This window comes from Dama dama, chromosome 10, assembly GCF_033118175.1.
Source record: "Dama dama isolate Ldn47 chromosome 10, ASM3311817v1, whole genome shotgun sequence".
Lineage (NCBI taxonomy): Eukaryota > Metazoa > Chordata > Mammalia > Artiodactyla > Cervidae > Dama > Dama dama.
In genome coordinates this window covers 10,553,172-10,572,282 of record NC_083690.1, presented here as the reverse complement: position 1 = coordinate 10,572,282, position 19,111 = coordinate 10,553,172, and the positions used below count along the sequence as shown (strand labels likewise).

General features: G+C 46.5%; 1 non-coding gene across 1 annotated transcript; it reads right to left on the bottom strand.

The window, feature by feature from the left end:
- Nucleotides 1-17,671: 17,671 nt before the first annotated feature.
- LOC133064096 (U6 spliceosomal RNA) lies at nucleotides 17,672-17,778 on the bottom strand. The gene has a single exon (XR_009694570.1). It is a non-coding gene; the product is annotated as a U6 spliceosomal RNA (small nuclear RNA).
- Nucleotides 17,779-19,111: the final 1,333 nt, after the last annotated feature.

The following is a 19,111-nucleotide window of genomic DNA, read 5'->3' as shown; positions in this document are numbered from 1 at the left end:
GAGAGGCAGTTTTAGAAGGAAAGAGTTCAGAAGTCAGAGAGACCTTGAACCTGGATTCTGCTATTTTGTTCTGTGTGACCTTGGGGTAGGTACTTAACCTATCTGAGCCTCACTTTACTCATCTGTAAAAATGGTGATGCTTCTAGTACCAGCAGTGTTAAATGGAATGTGCATGTAAAAGGCAGAGCCAGAACAGAGTAGCTGCTTTAAAAATGGTAGCGATCCATATGTGCTGTGCTTAGTCGCTCAGTTGTGTCCAATTCTTTGTGAGTCCGTGGACTGCAGCCCGCCAGGCTCCTCTGTCCATGGGCATTCTCCAGGCAAGAATACTGGAGTGGGTTGCCATTCTCTCCTCCAGGGGATCTTCCCAACCCAGGGATCAAACCCAAGTCTCCCGCATTGCAGGCGAATTCTTTAGCAACTGAGCCACCAGGGAAGCCCAGAAACCAGTATAGCTGCTGTTAAAAACATTTGACATGATAAAGTCCATTGCAAATACTTTTTAGAGACCTGTTGGTGGGCCCAGCAATGTGGTTCACTTCCTGTTACGCAGAACTCCATCTCTCCATCAGTTCCCTACTCCTCAGCACTTGTTCTGTTCCGGAAACTTGGCAGGTAGTCTGTGCAGTTATTTTCAGAGGAACGAGTGGGTAAAATCGGCAGCATTTCCCCCGGAGTGTCTGTGCCCGGGGTGTATGAGTTTATGGTGCATCTGCTTTGTGTATAAAAGCCTTGTCCTCCCCCAGCACCCCTTTTCCCTCAGAAGCAGAGCAAGTGGGGACCCAGGCTCCTTCCTGTATTCCCATCGCCTACTAGGGGAGGGCTTACTGACCAGCCTGTGTGGTTGGAGGTAGGGAAACATTAAGGATGGCTTTGCTTCCAGGTTTCTGGGTGAGCAGAGGAAAGAGGTCACCGCTGCGGAGGGTCAGAGGCTTTGGAGAGGTTGAGAGCAGAACTCAGGAGATTCTTCCAACCTGCGATGATGATGAAAATGATAATGATGATGATACTGGACAATAATAAGGTGATGCTAGTGGTAAAGAACCCGCCTGCCAATGCAGGAGACTTAAGAGACTCAGGTTCCATTCCTGGGTTGGGAAGATCCCCTGGAGTAGGAAATAGCAACTCACTCTAGTATTCTTGCCTAGAGAATTCCATGGACAGAGGAGCCTGGCAGGCTACAGTCCATGGGGTCGCAAAGAGTCAGACATGCCTGAAGTGACTTAGCATAGCACATAGATCAGTGGGGCGGTGTGGTAGCCACTCCTACTGACTCAGCTCAGGATACCTGAGTGGGATCATTGTAGCGCATCATACACGGGTGGAGGAAGGGAGTGTCTTCCTTGCTGCCTTGCTAGGTGTGCAGAGGTTGCCCCTAGGCCTTCTGGTTGTCAGGTGCTGGGGAGGTGGTGCACTTGCAGCATCTAAGCTTGGCGGGAAGGAAGACCTTGACCATGGGAGATGTCTCTCCCATCCTAAAGCATCATCTGAGGAGGAGTGGTCAGCTGGAGAGCCTCTGGTCTAGCAGAGGTCGTAGGCATCCAGGGGGGTCTCTCTTGACCACTCTGATACTGGTCCCACTCAAAACGGTGCTGGGTTCAGAGCTTCTAGTATTGGATCTCCTCTCTCCTCTCTGCCTCTCCCTCCTGCCCCGCCCCTTTCGCCTCCACACCCTAGTCCTGCCTGCTGCCTCCTTTCTCATAATAGCCTTTACTAGGTGGTCCTAGTGGTAAAGAATCCTCCTGCCAGAGCAGGAGACACAAGAGATGTGAGTTCGATCCCCGGGTCGGGAAGATCTGATGGAGAGGGGAATGGCAACCCACTCCAGTATCCTTGCCTGGAGAATTCCACGGACAGAGGAGCCTGGCAGGCTATAGTCCATGGGGTCACAAAGAATCAGACATAACTGAACGACTGAGCACACACACATGGCAGATCAGGAGAATCCTGATCTGATAAGAGCAGAGCCCATATATTATTAGCCACAGGAAGTCAGTTCCTCTTTCCTTAAGTACAGGGGGGTCTCAGTCTTCACAAAACACAAATCTTTTAATTTCTACTCTCTGTACTCCAAAGTTGAGCTTTTGTAATGAAACAAACAGGTTGAATCATCATCTGAAACTTTATTCTAGTCTCTTTCTTCATTTTGCAAGAGAGAAATCCAAGGCTCAGAGGGAGACTTAACTTGTCCAAGTTGTCAGCAGAGCCAGGATCTGAACGTTGGCAGTCGGAGACAAAGCCTTTGGTTTAATAGCTGCACTTTGCTGCTTCCTTTGTGGCCTTGGGCAAAGAGCAGCCTCCCTAAGCCAGTGGTTGGCCTGCTATTGTGTGGAGATAAGACTTGTCTTGCAGGGCAGTAAGAATAGCAGTGGCTGTAGCAGTGATGAAGACGGTAAGGCTGAGCAGTGCATACTGTTGCCTACTTGCCCCCTTCTAAGCATATTTTGAGCTTCCCTGATGGCTCAGCAGTAAAGAATCTGCCTGCAATGCAGGAGAGACTTAAGAGACTTGGGTTTGATCCCTGGGTCACGAAGATCCCCTGGAGGAGGGCATGGCAACCCACTACAGTGTTCTTGCCTGGAGAATCCCATGACCAGAGGAGCTTGGTGGGCTACAGTCCATAGGATCACATAGAGTTGGACATGACTGAAGTGACTTAGCATGCACACACAAGCATGTTTTATGTGCTAACACAACCGTCCTCTGCAAGGGAGCCCTGATTGCAGGATTATGGATGATGAGCACCGAACACTCAGAACAGTGCCCCACACAGTGGGTGCCATGGTGGATCTTCTTACTGTGATTATCAATAGAGACATGACGTGAAACTGGCCTTGGGTCTGAGAGGCCTCGTGAAATCACGGCCTTAATCAACCCCAGCTCCTATGTTTTGGAAGCTTTTCGAGCATATTCTCTCCTGTTTGGTTGCTGCATTCTCCCGGCACCTTCCAAAACATAGGCATTCCCAGATAGTGAGCAGTGAGACATGATCTTTCTCTTCAAAGAATTCCACTTCTCCCCTTTGGCCACCATTTCCCTCCCGGTGCTGGGGAAGGGAGCCTCCGAGGACAGCATGAATCTGGGGCAGGGCCAAAGGATGACTGCTTCCTGGGTGCTTCTCAACAGAAGAGCCTGGAGAAACGAACCCCCGGGACAGAAGGGGCAGCCCGAGCGGTCCAGCCTCTGGCGCCAGGTCCCGCAGCGGGATCAAGCGGGAGCACCCGCCTCTTTCCCCGGGAGCTGGTGCGGCCCCCCGTGCCGAGGTGCCGGCCCCCTTCTGCAGGGGAGAAATCTGGCGTTGGGGAGGTGGCAGCCCACTGCTCCCTGGGAGCCAGCTGGCGCACTGGGACCAGCTACAGAACGGAGCTCTGTTCCCTCAGGCTCAGGTGGGAGGGAATCTGGGCCTCCGAAGGCGAGGGGAATAATAATAGTGATGTTGACAAGGACAACTGTAACAGCAGCAGCAGCAGCGACCACTTAATGAGCGTCAGACTGCTTGTCAGGCATTGTACTTTCAGGGTCGGATTTAACCCTTAAAACAACCCCACGAGGTGGGCCTGCTTCCCCCATTTTACAGATGGGGAAACAGAAGCTTACTCGGCTTAACAGACCGTGCGCCGGAAATCAGACAGACGCCAAGTAGCCGCAGGTTCAACGGTGACAAACTGGGGTCCTCACTGTTCAACTCCGTGGGTGTAGAGGGTACAGAGCCTACCCACCTCCCCCCTCCCCTCTGCTGATACTAGCAGCTGCTAAGAGCATGAGCTCTGCTCCCTACCGCCCAGATCCAAATCAGGTTTCTCCCACTTTCTGGCTGTATCACTCAGAGCGGTGTGCATCGCTGAGCCTCAGTTTCCTCATTTGGAAAATGGGGGCAGCAACAGTAATATTAATAACAGTGCCTCAGTTGTAAATCATCATCGTGAGACTGAATGAGACCTTCCTTGCAGTTCTCGGTGTCTTGGAACGTTTCTCCACCTTGACACTGTTGACATCTTGGACTGGATCGTTCTTCACGGTGGGGAGCAGGGCCATCCTGTGCATGCAGATGTCGAGCAGCATCTCTGGTCTCCACCCACTAGATGCCACTGGCGCCTTCCACTCCCAGCTATGATAACTCACACCATCACAGACCCTGACGGGTGTCCACCTCGGGGGAGAAATTCTCTCATTAGAGAATCACTGGAGAATCACTGGTATTTATTAACATACAGCTTCCCAGGTGGCGCTAGTGGTAAGAACCCACCTACCAAAGCAGGAAACATACAGAGATGCGGGTTTGATCCCTGGGTCTGGAACATCCCCTGGAGGAGGGCATGGCAATGCACTCCAGTATTCTTGCCTGGAAAATTACACAGACAGAGTAGCCTGGCGGGCTACAGTCCATGGGGTTGCAAAGACATGACTGAAACAACTTAGCGTGTGCGCATGCACACACACACACATATACACACACTCCATGATAGACATTTGGTGATTATTATTCTGACTGAACCACAGACTACTGCAAAGCTGGTCTGCTGGAGAGGTCCTTAACTATTTTCAGAGCCACGGAAGCGGCTTCTTGAGGAAATTTGGAGTTGCTCCCTGGTTGGGAGTCTGAAGGGAACACCCAGACAAAGAGCTATGCTTTCTCTTTGACAATAATAAGCAACTTTTGCTAACAGTTCCTTTGGAAGGCAACTATTTAAAAGTACCTGGGTCTTTAGCACCATGATAACCCATGGGGACGTCCTTTAAAGTAGTTTGGGTCTCCTATCTTGTCCTTCAGTTGCTATGCTAAGTCATGTCTGACTCTTTGTGACCCCATGGACTGCAGCACACCAGGCTTCCCTGTCCTTCACCATCTCCTGGAGTTTGCTCAAACTCATGTCCATTGAGTTGGTGAGGCTGTCTAACCATCTCATCCTCTGTTGCCCCCTTTTCCTCCTGCCCTCAGTCTTTCCCGGAATCAGGGTGTTTTCCAATGAATTGACTCTTTGCATCAGGTGGCCAAAGTATTGGAGCTTCAGCTTCAGCATCAGTCCTTCCAATGAATATTCGGGGTTGATTTCCTTTGGGGTTAACTGGTTTTAGGCAGCAGTAAATGGACACCTCTTACATGCCAGACTCCTGTAATATAAAGAGGACTAGCTAAAACTCAGTAGGCTCTTAAACTGTGCCAAGCGCTGATAAGTTTCCTATGTGTGTTGTCACAGTTCATCCTGTAACACACCTATTATTATCCTCATCTTGCAGTTGAGAAAAATGAGACACGGACAAGCTAAAGCATCTTGTCTATGATTACACAGCCAGCAAGTGATGAAACAGCAGTTTACACTCTGGTGGGTCTGCCTTCAGGGCCACCTTAATCATCTGAATTGGACAAAATGTCCTGTTCTGAGGGAGCTGCCAGCCTGGAAGGGAAGCCAGACGATGGAGCAGAGGGGCAAGGATAAAGCAAACCCAGGATACGGTGGGGGCCTGGGGGTAGAGAGAAACGCCTCAATCTCTGTGGTCCAGAGAAGCATCCTCTGACAGGCAGGCAGGGTTTCAGCCTCAGGAGGCCAGGTGATGAGTGGGACAAGAACATTCTAGCTGCAGAGACGGAAAGTCCAAAAGTCCCCAAGTCCAGAGACACAGCACAACACGACATGTGTGGTGAACGGCAAACGTGTTGGAGCTGAGAGTGTGGGGCGGCGGGCGTTGACAGATGAGATGGCCCAGCCGGCGGGCATCAAGCGGGGGAGCTAGAGTATCGAGGGAGCCCGTTACTCTCTGAAAAATATCCAGAATCAACGGGGTTTGCAGAAAGTGATTAAAGGAAAAGGAAAACAGGGACCTGTTGGTTAGATGGAAAGGAAGACAAAGCCAACATTAAAAATGTTGACCGAAAAAAATAGCACAGGGAGTATAATACTGAGTTCGCTGGGCATGAATGATCTAGGTCACTGGATCAAGGTTGCAGGAGCACACAACTCCAGGGGGCGCCGCCACCCACATCATAGTCATTGGTGTCATCTGAGTGACACTTGTCCACCCACATTTTCCACAGCAGAGGAACTGTTCTAGGTACCGTCCATTATGGAAGCCACTTACTGTGAAATGTGGCTCACGTGACTGAGAAAGTTGCTGTGTGAGTTGCTTTTCGTTTTAATGACATTTTAATTAATTAAAAGTTAAATTTCATTAGTGGCTTCCCTTTGGGCAGCACAGCACCAGTCTTGCACGGCCCTGCCTGTGTGGCTGTAACTTGTGGCTTTGATTTATTTCTTTCATGGGCAAACAATTTGCCTTTCAGAACACTGTTATTTTCCTTTCTGTCATCAGGAATGCTACAGTAAAACATGCGATGGAACAAATTAATAGGCATCTCAAAGATAATTAATGGTTTGAGTGATATAAAAAAAGCCCAAACAAAACAACAAAATCAAACAAACAAACTCAAATGGCTGGCCATCCAGAAACAGGGCACGCTTGCTATCCATGGAACAAGGAGTGTTGTCTGGAAGGCATTGGTGGAGGACGAGGTGGTGGAGGTGTGGGAATCTGTCATTTTCCACGAAGGATGACCTGCTAAGTCATGGTCTCCAGCTCAGATCAGCTGCAAGCATCTGTCAACTAGGGTCGACTGTCAGAAATGAAATTAATGGCCCCAGTCCTTCACAATCTGTGATGTGTGGCTTTGCATCCCCTCCCACAGAAGAAGTGGGATTGCTCCTTGATTTGGGGTTTGGTCAGGTGGTTCTCTTTAGCCACGTGTGATGCTTGCAGAGTACTTGCATCATGCGACTCACCATCTTGCACCTCTCTCTTCACCATGAGAAGAAGTCGCATGGGCCCTCAGCCACCAGGGAGGATGAGAAGCAAATGGGACAGATGGGCTGCAGCTACCCAAACCCAGCTCGGCCCAGAGCTACACAAGTGAATGCAGCCTGACTCAGCCAACCCCAGACAACTCACAGGCTCTGTGAGTTAAATGAATGACTTGTCAGGTCACCAAGGTTTTGAAGTTTTCAGGTGATATAGTTTAACTGATATGTGGCTGTTAATTATTTGATTTGAAATACCCTCATTCTCCCTGAGTATTTGAAATTCCAGTATTTAAAGGTCTATATTACCATTTTCTCCACTCTTTGACGCTCAGGTTTGTCTTGCTGGCATTATAAGTTAAATGTTTCTTTTTGGATTTTAAGAGCAATACAAACTCATTTCTGGAAATGGTATGAGAAGAAGAGATTTTTAAAATTATGTGTAATGTCATCCTCCAGAGATAACCACTGTTAACATTTTGCTGTATATCCTTTCAGACAGGCACAGAGATACATACCTGTACATGCATATATAAACACACACACACACAAATACATGGCATAATATTATGTAAAGATCTGTGTTCTGCACTGTTTTATTTAGTTCAACATTTAGATACATCAGCATTTCCCCATGTCCTTAAATACTTCCAGGAACACGGTTCCTAGCAGCTGCATCTTAATATTCTATAGTGTGGCTGTATCATATTTTATTTAACCATTCCCTACTTTGGGACATTTCGATTCTTTGCAATTTTTCACTATTACAAATGATGCTGCAACGTTCATCTTCGTACATAAATCTCAGTGTTTTTCAATGATGGTTCCTTGAGGCTGTGTTCCTAGAAGTGAAATTCCTTGGTGAAAGGATCTGAACAATTTTGTAAGGAATTGCCAAGTTTTCTGCCAGAAAGGGCAATTTATAGCCCCACCAGTGGAATAGGAGAAGAGTCGGTATTCGTAATTTACAAGGGTGCGTTGGAGAAATTTCAAAGCAGACAGCTTGCAACTGAGAGCTCTTTGTGGCTTACACAGGGCCATCAACTTGGAATCACACGGAACCCCATTAAATGTGACATGGAGGGAACCCCAACACTCTTGACCCAATGGCCTCTAGCTGTGTGATTTCTGGCTGAGTTTGGGTAATGCTGCTTGAGAAAGATACATGCATCTGAATGTGTAAAGTGCAGGGCATGGGTCCAGCAAATGGCCTCTCTGGAACATCCCTATTGCCTGAGGGAAAACTCCAGCTCCTTCACTTTGTAACTTGGCCACTCTGCCCAGGTTTCCTCATCAGTAAAATGAAAGTAAAGCTGTAATTTAAACTGGCAAATGATCTAGCAAAGGGATTGATTCATAGAAGATACTTCACAAATGTTAATTTTGTCCTTGTTTTTTTCCCTAAAGAGGAACCAGGACTGAGGTGAGGTGGGAAATGGTTACAAATTCAGAGTCATTCCCAACTGGTTCTTTGACTCTTGTATATCCCAGATTAAATTTTCACAGTGTGTGATTAAATGAAAAACAATGTATAAGCATATCTATGTGTGTGTGTGTGTGTGTGTGTGTGTGTGTGCACACGCGCACGCACGCGCTACTCAGTCATGTCTGACTCTTTGTGACCCCATGGACTGTAGCCCACCAGGCTCCTCTGTCCATGGGATTTCCCAGGCAAGAATATTAGAGTGGGTTGCCATTTCCTTCTCCAGGGATCTTTCCGACCCTGGGATAGAAAGATGGATAGAACCCACATTTCTTGTATCTTCTACATTGGCAGGTGGATTTCTTTTCCACTAGTGCCCCTTGGGAAGCTCCATGTATATGTATGTGTATACACACACACACAGACACACACATATTTGTTTTATATTTATTATTTATGACTTATGATTTTTTAGAGCTTAAAATCCTTTTTTAGGTGAAATATAGAATTTTGCTCTGATAATGGCAAAGTAAGTGCTGGTTGATCTGATCTTGACACAGATAACAAATTTAAGCTCTGGAGAACAATAAAAAACCCAACTGCCTGCAGGGTGAATGGTGTTGGTTAAAACCCCAATAGAAATCCTGTACCCAAAGACCCAGAAGAAGAGTTATGGACAATTGCTGTCACAGAAAAAGGGTCAGAGATGGGGAGCCTCAGATCTATGGATAAATTCAACCCAAATCTCTGGCTGACTTTTGAAGCATCTTTGCACACAGCAAACCCTAAGCATCCCAGATGAGGCTAAAAGAGGTGAACTGAGAATTGAGCTGCTGCCCAACTGGTAGATTTTGCAGTTTGGGTCCAGCCAAGTTAATTACTTCCTAAAACAAATTTAAACAAAATCAACACTCTATGGTGGGGGAAGGGAGTGGGAAATAGAATAGAATCCATAGTCTCCATAACATTCAAAACATTTAGGATACAATCCAAAAATTACTTGAAATGCACACAGATAGGAAAATGTGACCCATTCTCAAAAGAAAAGACAATCCATTAGAAGCTGAGTCCAAGATGACCCAGATGTTGGAATTTGCAGACAAGGATTTTTAAAGTAACTGTTGTAACTGTGCTCCATGATGTAAAGGAAAATCTGCTCAGGGTAAATGAAACAATATAAAATCCAAGCCAAAAGTAGAAAGGATAAGAAAGAAACAAATGGAGATTCTAGATCTAAAACAAGCAATAGCCAAAATAAAACAAGCAATCAAGGGATTCACAGCAAAAGATTAACAGAATAATGATGACAGAGGATGGAGTCAGTGAATTTGAAAATTGATCAGTAGCATTTTAAAATCTTAATTGATATACTTCCTCTTCATTTTCCATTCTCTCTCCATGCCTCTTCCACCCCCATCTAAATAGATGGATAAGCTATTTCCCAGGAGGAGGGAGAAAAATATATATGGGATAGTATAAAGAAGAAATGGAGAAGGAAGTGGCAACCCATTTCTGGAGAGTGGCAACAACTCATTCTTGCCTGGAGAATCCCATGGACAGAGGAGCTTGGTGGGCCACAGTTACTGGATTGCAAAAGAGTCAGACACGACTTAGTGACTGGACAACAACAAGAAAATGAGGAAGAGATCTACAAGTGCCTGACTTTAATGTGCAAATGTCTCAGCTTCTAGGATAATTAAGATTCAGAAGAATTTCCAAGTGGTTGGAGTTTAAAAATAGTGAGTCTTTTCCCTAGATTGAGGGGAGGGAAGAGGAGAGAAGAAGGAAGTTAAACAGACATAATGGTGCATCCTAGATAAAGACCAGGGTCTTTACTGTCCTATCTGCCTCTTTAAGTGATGAAGGAGAGAGTAGGTTTGCTTTCCCAAGGTCTCTTAAGACAAGGGAGGAATCTTATGAGAAACCTTCCATGTGCCAAGAAGGAAAACAACACAGAAAGAGGGAACAGTTAGCCACCCTAATAAACTGCAGGTCTCCCTGGGTCTGGACTGGCAAGATCAGGCGACATACTCGCCTTGGAAGAAGAGACCCAAACAAAACCCTAACAAGTTTAGGTCTACCTGAGTCACTTTGAGTTACCTAGTTTACTCCCAGATTGTGTTGGGGAAAGATGATTAGATGGAAAATATTTGAAAGTCAGGAGATTCTGGGGCAAGGAGATTAATGTGTTTTTTATTTGTGTATTTATAGTAACTCTAGTGGGAGAAAATTTAGATCCCAAGATGCCGACTGTGGTGACCATCAGCAGTGTTCCACCAGATATTTTCAGTCTCTGCCTTCCTGGATGATGGTGGGGTAATACCACCTGGGCTTTTTGTAGTTGAGTGGGGCCATGTGACTAGCTCCACACAAGGAGCGTGAGATGAGTGATGTGTGTTACTTCTCAACTGGGGCTTTGTTTGGGTCTCTCCTTCCAAGGCGAGTATGTCGCCTGATCTTGCCAGTCCAGACCCTGGGAGACCTGCAGTTTATTAGGGTGGCTAACTGTCCCCTCTTTCTGTGTTGTTTTCCTTCTTGGCACATGGAAGGTTTCTCATAAGATTCTTCCCTTGTCTTAAGAGACCTTGGGAAAGAAAACCCACTCTCTCCTTCATCACTTAAAGAGGCAGATAGGACAGTAATTGTAGGGATCTGTCCAGCTGGCAAGGAAAACAGGGGTGATGGAAAATCCCATCCTGTCTGCCTGCTTCTTTTACCCTCTCCCATGCTTTTTTTTCTAAATGCACACTGCATGACATATGACTTCTGAAATGCACCAAGACTTACTGACTTTGCATATGCTTCTAGCTTTGCTGGGAATGTCCTTCTCCCATCTGTTCCATGTGGACTCCCACTGACTTATTCACCAACAAAGACAGAGTGAATACCTACTGTGTGCTAGGCAGCACCCTAGGTGTTGAGGATACAACCGTGAAGAAGACGCAGTCCTTCACTCAGGAGCTGATAGTCTAGTGGGAAAAGCCAGACATGAAACAGAATATCCAGAGAGCAAGTGCTAAGAATGACGAAAACAGGATGCTTGGAGAGAGAACTGATTGGGATGAGAGTGTGTCAAGAAGTGAATGCTTGGCTGAGCAAGAGGCATGTGAGCTGAAACCTGTACTGTTTACAAAAGCCAAGACATAGAAGCAACCTAAATGTCCATCAACAGAGGAGTGGGCAAAGAGGTGGTACATACACATGATGGAATATTATCAGCTATTTAAAAGAATGAAATAATGCCATCTGCAGCAACATGGGGGGGCCTAGAGATGGTCATACTGAGTGAAGTCAGTCAGATGGAGAAGGGAAATATCGTATGACATCCCTCAGACGAGACCAAGGAGAACTATCATATGATATCCCTTATATGAAGAATGTAAAAAGAAATGATGTAAACGAACTTATCTACAGAACAGAAACAGACTCACAGACTTAAAAAGCGAACTTATGGTTGCCAGGGGGAAAGGACAGGGGAAGGGCTAGTTAGGGATTTGGAGATGGACTTGAACACACTGCTGTATTTAAAATGGGTAACCAACAAGATCCTACTGTTCTACTATATAATGCAGGGAACTCTGCTCCATGTTATGTGGCAGCCTGGGTGGGAGGGAAGTCTGGGAGAATGGACACATATATATGTATGGCTGAGACCCTTTTCTGTCCACCAGAAACTATCACAACATTGTTAATTGGCTATGCTCCAATATAAAGTAAAAAGTTTAAAATACAGGCTTCCCAGGTGGCACTAGTGGTAAAGAATTCACCTGCCAATGCAGGAGATGTAAGAAAGGCGGGTTCAATCCCTGGGTTGGGAAGATCCCTGGAGCAGGAAATGGCACCTCACTCCAGTATTCTTGCTGGGAGAATCCCATGGACAGAGGAGCCTAGCAAGCTACAGTCCCTGGGGTCCCAAAGAGTTGGACATAACTGAGCATCTGAGCACTTGGCGTCCAAATGCCAGTTGGAACTGCCTTGTCTCTTAGCAGCTCACTTTGTCACTCAACAAGTGTTCATTGAGCATCTGCTACGTGCTAGACTCTGTGGACACATCGCTAAATAAGATAAGATCCCTGCATTCATGAGACTTATGTTCTGGGGAAAGAGAGAGACTAAACAATTGATTGCATGAACCAATAGTGCAAGTTCAGAGGGTGGTAAATGTTCTGAAGAAAGTGAAACAGAATTGTGTGGTATAGATTGTGGAGAAGGTGTTAACATACACAGAATGGTAAGGAAAGTCTTGAATGAGGAGGTGATAATTGAACTGAAATGAGATTAAAGTTACTTGCTCCTTGGAAGAAAAGCTATGACAAACCTAGACCATGTATTAAAAAGCAGAGACAGCACTTTGCCTACAAAGGTTCATATAGTCAAAGTAGTCATATATGGATGTGAGAGTTGGACCATAAAGAAGGCTGGGCGCTGAAGAATTGATGCTTTTAAACTGTGGTGCTGGAGAAGGCTCTTGAGACTCCCCTGGACAGCAAGGAGATCAAACCAGTCAATCCTAAAGGAAAACAACCCCGAATATTCATTGCAAGGACTGATTCTGAAGCTCTAATACTTTGGCCATCTGATGTGAAGGGCCAACTCACTGGAAAAGACGCTGATGCTGGGAGAGATTGAGGTCAGGAGGAGAAGGGGATGACAGAGGATGAGATGGTTGGATGGCATCATCAACTCAACTCAACTCCTTGAGCAAAGTCCTGGAGATAGTGAAGGACAGGGAAGCCTGGTGCACTGCAGGCCACGGGGTCACAAAGAGTTGGACTTGACCGAGCCACGGAACAACAATGAACAAGCTGAGCTGAGAACTGAATGATGAGAAGCGGAAGACCTGGGGGTTGAGAGAGTGGTGTAGGCAGAGCAATAACCAGTGCAAGGGCCCTGGGGCGGTTTGCAAGATGGATCTGTCCAAGGAACAGAAAAGAATCTTACAGGGTCCTGAACACCAGGATAAGAACTCTGGATTTTTTTTTTCCTAAGGGCAATGGGAAGCAATCAGAGGGTTTTATACAGAGGCATGATGTGACCTGGATCAGAGACTTTATAAATTTAGATGTCAAGACCTAGTTGCAGTTTAGAGGCTCATTCTGGCTGCTGTTGGGGAGTTGACAGTGTGGGGGAGGGCAGATGTAGAAGCAGGAGACCACATAGGAGGCTGCTGCCTTCTTCCTGCAGGGCACTGGTGGCAGCTTTCAAACTTGCCCCTGATGTCCCTGATTCCATGGCCTGATGTGGTCCAGAGCCCTCCGCATGGTTTCTCAAGGGCTGAGCTTAGCTTAGCTCCTGGTGGTCTCTTCCGTTCCCAGCCCCTGGTCCTGCACACTGGGTTGCCGACTTGTTGAAGATGAGAGGCATCATATAAGACATCACGCTGCTCCTGGCCCCACCTCCATTCCTGGCCCGTGCCTTCATCTTCTGCTCTGGGGAACAAACACATCCCTCTCATGGCTCCATGCAGAGCAATTTCATCCTCTTCTCTTGAAGCCTTGGCATCAGCAGTACTCATGCCTGTAGGTAATCAGTTTTGCCCCCAGTGAATTTATTAAGACATACTTCCAAACAAATATAGCACTCCCCCCCCCTTTTTTTTTTCCAAAAGGAGTCCTGACAAATCAAGTGTTTCCCAGTTTGTGGTTTGTCAGTCTCTCCAGTTAGGCAGAGTGCTCCTGAGGGCAGGGACTAAGTAAGAATAACGTTTGTGTCCTTGGTCAAGGTCTCCCAGAATCAGACCCTGGGAGGAGGACTTGTTGCACATGGTTTATTAGGAAAGTATTCCTAGGACATAACTGACAGCAAGCGGGTGGGGAAGCAAGACTGGGCAAGGAACAGAGTCACGCAAGGCTGAGTCTGGCCACAGCCTGGTCCTGGAGGGGGCTCTGGAGGGTAACTGGCATCTTAGAGTCTGACCCACCTCGAGTCAAGGGGAGATGGGCTTGTCCACTCCTGCCCCTGTGAGTCTTTGCAGATGTCAACTCACAGGCATTTCCACAGCCTTGAGATACAACTGATGGAACTCCTGCAGCTCAAAGGCGGTCCTCCGACAAAGGTTCAGCCACCGTGGAGAACAGCACAGAGGTTCCTTAAAAAATGAAAAGTAGAACTACCATATGACCCAGCAATCCCACTCGTGGGCATACACGCTGAGAAAACCATAACTCGAAAATACACATGTACTCCAATGTTCCTTGCAGCAGTATTTACAATAGCCAGGACTTGGAAACAGCCTACATGTCCAATGACAGATGAATGAATACAGAAGATGTGGTACAGATATACAATGGAATTTCACTCAGCCATAAAATGGAACGAAATTAGGTCACTTGTAGAGAGGTGGATTGCCGGGGTCCAGCCCCAGCAGGATCCAGGGGAACCCTCAGGATGAACGGCGTCGGCTAATGAGAGAGAGACAGTGAGACAAAGCTCGGGGCTGAGTCTGGAGTTTATTTTTGCACGGCCCCTTTATACCCTTAACAACATCTTTGGGGGAAGTGCATATTGCTTACACACAGGTCATCTCAAAACATTACAGCAAATTGACCTTCAACAGAAACAGGATGTCACCCACATACTTTTCGTTCACAAGAGTCTTTCTTATCATTTGGCCTTCAGGCCTGCTAACATTTTGTGGCTTGCACCTGGTGTGACTTAAGCAACTTCAGTAGCCGACCCTGTTTTTCTTATAATTAATCTATTTTCTTTCTAATAGGCATCATCTCTATGGGAACTAGATAGGATTACATTTTTACAGAACAGAAATGCAAAGGACTGCAAAAACAGCAGATATAGCACAAAACAGGCTCTTAGTCTAAAAGTTAACTACCTGCAAGAAGTCGCCAGCTAATCTCTATCTAAACTATTTTCTATTAGGCACATTTGTGGCTATAATATTTGTGGAGCTTTTCTCACCCCACGGAGGGACCTATGCTTAATAGTTTCTTTTGTTAGCATACTGTGCTTAGGATGTTTAGGACAATCATGAGCATTTTGTGCAATGAGAGCACACATTTATCAAACAAGCCAGAATGCCAGCAAAAGGGTTTGAATTGAAGCATTTCCTTCATCTCTGGCCCCTTCATAGGGTACCAGCGTCCAGGAGATTTATTAATTAGCTTTTAAGTTGGTCTTTATTCAGTGAAAGAGGAGCAGGAGAGCTCTCGGCAGGCAACACAAGAATCCGCAGCAGGGCAAACAAGAACAACGGCAGAAAAGGGGGGAGGATACAGGGTGGGATAGAGGCCGAGGCCAACCTGGAGGGTCCCTTATCCTAGACGGCCTTGCTTGTCAGGTATTTTCCTCGTGACCTCGTCATGGATGGGGTCCCGGATGGCCTTGCCTGCCCGGTATTTTCTTCATGACCTCGTCACGGGCGGGACCTTCCATAATGGCTCGTGGCAGTGGATGGACCTAGAGTCTGTCATACAGAGTGAAGTAAGTCAGAAAGAGAAAAGCAAATGTTGTATATTAACGCATATATGTGAAGTCTAGAAAAATGGTACCGATGAACCAGTTAGTAGGGCAGGAATAGAGACACAGATGCAGAGAATGGACGTGTGGACACAATTCGGGGGGAGGGGAGAGTAGGATGAGTTAGGAGATAGCATTGATGTGTATGTGTTAGTTACTTAGTTGTGTCCAACTCTTTGCAACCCCATAGACTGCAGCCCACCAGGCCTCTCCGTCCCATGGGATTCTCCAGGCAAGAACACTGAGGTGGGTTGTAATTTCCTTCTTCAATTGATGTATATACATGACATCATTTACATATATCATACATTTACATCTATATATAAAATAGATAGCTAGTGGGAACCTGCTGCATAGCACAGGGAACTCAGCTAGATGCTCTGTGATGATCTACGAGGGTGGGATGGGGGTGGGTGGCAGGGAGGTCCAAGAGGGAGGGGATATTTGTATGCACGTAGCTGATTCGTTTCCTTATACAGCAGAAACCAACACAGCGTTGTAAGGCAGTTATAATCCAACTAAAAAAAATTAAAAATAACTACGATCTAAAAAATAAAGGTAGTGGGAGTGAGCTGGACATGCAGAAGCTGGGGGAGAAGCTTGTCCATGCAGAAGCACAAGGAGAACTGGTAGAAGGGGTGAGCAGAGCACTGACACTGTCCTCTATACTCTCCAGCTTTAGTTTCCAGAACCTGATGCAAGACAGGTGCTCCACGGTGTTCGTTCAATGAATAAGTGAATCAGTGTCTAGGAGTTCAGATGGGTATGGATTGCAGTGGGTGCAAGGAGATTGGAAAGTCAGGAAACTCTTGGTGAAGAAGGTTCTTCCAAGCTTCAGGGACAGGATGTGGACCGGCAGGGTTTGGAACCCCAGTGACAATGGCCGGTAAAGTTCAGACGCCATCATGACGGTTAGCCATGCCCTATTCTCTGACAACGTCCCAGTAGCAATCATTATGTTCGTGTGGTGTTCTGATATTTACAACTTGCTTTTCCATTTAATTTTCTCGTTGGGTCCTTAAAACATGCCCATGAAAGAGATGCTGCATCTTGGATGAGACAGCGGAGGGTCAGAGAACTCACTAAGCTTCTTTTAGTGGAGGAGTGGCAGAGCTGGGACTTGAACTTGTCACTAAAGGTGTTGACAATGACTAGGTTCCTAGGGATGCTTAAGACGATCATTTAATGAAGCTGCTTTTTGCTCTGGGGCAGTGCAGTGTGAGATAGAGGTTGCAAAATTGGTGACCCATTTGCTGAAGCTCCAATATTTTGATCACCTGATGCAAAGAACTGACTCATGAGAAAAGACCCTGATGCTGGGAAAGATTGAAGGCAAGAGGAGAAGGGGATGACAGAGGATGAGATGGTTGGATGGCATCACTGACTCAATGGACATGAGTTTGAGCAAGCTCCGGGAGTTGGTGATAGACAGGGAAGCCTGGTGTCCTACGGTCCATGGGGTTGCAAAGAGTCAGACACGACTGAGTGACTGAACTGAACCGAACTGTGCTAATTCTCTGATGCATCTGGGTAGCACGATGCTGTGGTCTTGACCCTGTTGGTTGGCACTTGGATATCCCTGTAGATGGGTCACCCCATCTCCAGTCTTTATTTTATTTATTTATTTTTTTATTTTATTTTTATTTTTTTTTCCAGTGGGTTTTGTCATACATTGATATGAATCAGCCATGGATTTACATGTATTCCCAATCCCGATCCCCCCTCCCACCTCCCTCTCCACCCGATTCCTCTGGGTCTTCCCAGTGCACCAGGCCGGAGCACTTGTCTCGTGCATCCCACCTGGGCTGGTGATCTGTTTCACCATAGATAGCATACATGCTGTTCTTTTGAAATATCCCACCCTCACATTCTCCCACAAAGTTCAAAAGTCTGTTCTGTATTTCTGTGTCTCTTTTTCTGTTCTGCATATAGGGTTATCGTTATCACCTTTCTAAATTCCATATACATGTGTCAGTATGCTGTAAAAAATATGGAACGCTTCACGAATTTGCGTGTCATCCTTGCGCAGGGGCCATGCTAATCTTCTCTGTATTGTTCCAATTTTAGTATATGTGCTGCTGAAGCGAGCACCCATCTCCAGTCTTTAAACATTCCACACCACTCCCTATAGCTGCACTGTCCAGTAAGGTAGCCACTGGCTGCCTGTGGCTACAGAGCACTTGCTAGGTGACTAGTCCAAATTGAGATGTCCTCTTGAAAATCTGAAACTGCAAATCTGGCTCCCAGTGCACTGGTACTGGACAGTGCTGGCCTAGAGTCTCTCACATCAGGCCAGCATCTTGCCTTTCTGCTGCCTGCCTGACCCTGTAGGCACATCAATTTGCAGTTCCTGCTGAACGAGAAGGAAGTATAAGCTGGAGGGAGGAGACTAGAGTTCAAGTCTGGGCTCTGACACTTGCTGTGTGACGTTGGGAAATCACCTCCCTTCTCTGTGCTTCGTCTCCTCATTTCATGATGAAGACTTTGGACTTAATCTCTAACTGCACAGCTGAAACTTCCTCTCCCACACACCTCTGAATTTACCCTTTTGTGGTGGGATGCTGCCTGCCAGCTTTGAGCTGAGCGTTCCCTGCTGCCAGCCCCTCCTCTTGCCCTGATTCCCAGCGTTCCGGCTGCTTCTGCACCTTTAGGGGGCCCTGTTTCTATCAGGGGCCTCCCTCCTCACTCCACAGGGGGTTGAATCCTGGCTCATTCCACTTGGCTTGTTGTTTACAAAATGAGAGGTTGACCATGTTTCTCTTTTTTGGCTAATATCTGCAATTTGCCCTCATTTAACTCACATATCTCAGCTATTAGTTTGCTCACCTTCAACAATTATTGTCATGCACACTTGGTCTCATAAACCATTGTTCCAAGTGGTGTGTCGCCTATTTTAAGAACTTAATTTGTTTGTAATGTGCACATCAGCTGCATGATTTGTTTCTTGCTTGTAATTAACTTTTAAAGCTGGTGCCATTCCCCCACCAAAATTGAAACTCAAGGTAAAGTTGGTAAGATTAATCATGCTGGCTGCATCCAAATCTTCCAACATCTTCATTGGACTCAGCAAGTTTGGGGGAAATGATATTTTTTTCCTTCCACTCCCATCTGTTACCCTGCCGATCTTGGAGCCAATCCATCCATTAGCGAGCCTGAATGTTGGAGTTGGAATCTAACACTCTCCAGCGTCTGTACCAGGGTAAGCAAACTTTCCCCCCAAACCCCCTTAACCCTGGAACTTGAATGCATCTCTTCCTTCCTGAGAGGGCCGCTGGACTCATGGATGAATCATGAAACCCCTTACTAAGTTGTGTAATACCTCCCCGCTTTCCCTACTTGTGATTGCTGATTTCCATGGTCTTCTGCAATGGTGTATTCAGCAATGCCTTGGATTCATAATCTGCACTGTTGGGGGCAGTGATTG